The sequence below is a fragment of the Arachis hypogaea genome, chromosome 7, assembly GCF_003086295.3.
Source record: "Arachis hypogaea cultivar Tifrunner chromosome 7, arahy.Tifrunner.gnm2.J5K5, whole genome shotgun sequence".
NCBI classification, from domain to species: Eukaryota; Viridiplantae; Streptophyta; class Magnoliopsida; order Fabales; family Fabaceae; genus Arachis; species Arachis hypogaea.
The window spans coordinates 30,461,714-30,464,022 of NC_092042.1; the positions used below are offsets into that span (position 1 = coordinate 30,461,714).

The 2,309-nt window shown below is 43.5% G+C and overlaps 1 non-coding gene across 1 annotated transcript; it reads right to left on the reverse strand.

The window, feature by feature from the left end:
• Window positions 1-1,659: 1,659 nt before the first annotated feature.
• On the reverse strand, window positions 1,660-1,767 carry LOC112704667 (small nucleolar RNA R71). The gene has a single exon (XR_003155281.1). It is a non-coding gene; the product is annotated as a small nucleolar RNA R71 (small nucleolar RNA).
• Between the last annotated feature and the right edge of the window lie 542 nt (window positions 1,768-2,309).

Sequence of the window (2,309 nt, forward strand, 5' to 3'; positions counted from 1 at the left end):
GAGGAAGCCAAGCCTTGAGACACACTACCATGCCAAGAAACCAAGAAAATAAAGAAGCGTGTTTGCATCGGCCCAGGATCGAACCCAAGACGTGAAGGAAGGAACCCTGCCCTGCCCTTGGCGCGGGCAGGGCAGCTTTTGAAATTGGCGCATCACACACAAGATCCTGGCAGCACCATCCGCACGCCCAAACGCCCCCTGGCAGCACCATCCGAGCGCTCAACGCTCCCTGGCGCATCAACCCATTCCTGCCCTGCCCTTGGCGCGGGCAGGGCAGCCTTCCACGCGTCAACGTGCTTCGCGCGCACGCGCGTTCCTCAAATCTGGCATCATCCGCGCACCAACGTGCAGCACGCGCACGCGCGCTTCTCAATTCTGGCAGCACCAAGCGCACGCACGCATCACGTTTTGGCGCACCAACCTTCTCGCCCTGCCCTTGGCGCGGGCAGGGCAGCCTCTGGCGCACCAAATTTCCTTCTCATGCGCACCACGAAGCTTCTGGCACACCAATTTCTTCACCATGCGCATCATGACCGCACCAAAAGCATGCACCATGCATCAACTTTCTGCCCTGCCCTCCACAAGGGCAGGGCAGCCTCCTGGAAGTGGATTTTGGGCCGAAATTCAAAATTAAAAATTCATTTGAATTCATTTCTTCACCAATCCAAAAGCCCATCCAAATCCCATTATCCAAGAATAGAAAGTGTATAAATAGGACTTAGTTTGATGTAATTAGAAGACCTTTTTGGCTTTTAGCTACCTTTATGCTCATTTTTGAATTTTACCTTAGCTTTGCAATTTTACTTTCAAGCTTCCTTGAGAGACTTGACCGAGAACTAAGAGGATCAAAGGAGAATCTCCTTCCTCAATTCTCTTGGGCAATTCTACTCTCTGTTTTCGGAGTATTGGGTGTGTGAAATTGGGGAAATTCTGTCCCAATTCCCATTCAAGCTCTTTGCCTTAAATTTTCTGCATAATTCAATCCGATTCTGTTCTACAATTGCTTCATCTTTAAATTTTCTGTCAATTGTTTAGTGAATCTAGATCTGGGAAGGAAATTGGGTCTTAGGCTCTGCTACCTAAGCCCTTGGGATCCTGAGATCACTTTTGGTTCTTTTGTGAACCTTTACTGCACTTTAATTTCCTTGCTGTTTAAATTTCTATTTGCATCCAATTCAATTTCTGTTATCTTCATTACTGCAATTTACTTTTCTTTTGTTAAGATCTTGCAATCCCACTCCTTAATTCCCTTTTATCTTCTAGCAATTTATCTTTCTTGCCATTTAAGTTACTGCAATTTAAGTTTCTTGTACTTTAAGTTTCAGTCATTTACTTTCTTGCTCTTTAAGTTTCTGCACTTTTACTCTTCTGTTCTTTATTTTACTGCAATTTTCCCTCTCCTCTTTACATTTACTGTCATTTACTTTCTGTTAAACATCAATCACTCAACCAACACTTGATTCGCTTGACTAAATCACCCACTGAACTAAAATTGCTCAATCCTTCAATCCCTGTGGGATCGACCTCACTCATGTGAGTTATTATTACTTGATGCGACCCGGTACACTTGCCGGTGAGTTTTGTGTTGGATCGCTTTCCACACATCACTGGACTCCTAGGATAAGTTGGTCACGGCCTTCTTGGCTAAATTCTTTCCCTAAGCTTAGATTGGATGTTCAGACATTCAAACAAAAAGATGGTGAATCCCTCTATGAAGCTTGGGAAAGATACAAGCAGATGACCAAAAGGTGTCCTTCTGACATGCTTTCAGAATGGACCATTCTGGATATATTCTATTATGGTCTAACTGAGTTCTCTAAGATGTCACTGGACCATTCTGCAGGTGGATCCATTCACCTAAAGAAAACGCCTGCAGAAGCTCAAGAACATATTAACATGGTTGCAAATAACCAGTTCATGTATACTTCTGAGAGGAATTCCGTGAATAATGGGACACCTCAGAGGAAGGGAATTCTTAAGATTGATGCTCTGAATGCCATATTGGCTCAAAACAAAATGTTGACTCAGCAAGTTAACATGATTTTCCAAAGTCTGAATGGATGGCAAAATGCATCCAACAGTACTAAAGAGGCATCTTTTGAAGAAGAAGCTTATGATCCTGATAACCCTGCAATAGCACAGGTAAATTACTTAGGTGAACCTTATGGAAAAACTTACAATTCATCATGGAGAAATCATCCAAATTTCTCTTGGAAGGATCAACAAAAGCCTCAACAAGGCTTTAATAATGGTGGACGAACTAGGCTCAGCAATAGCAAGCCTTTTCCATCATCTTCTCAGCAACAGAC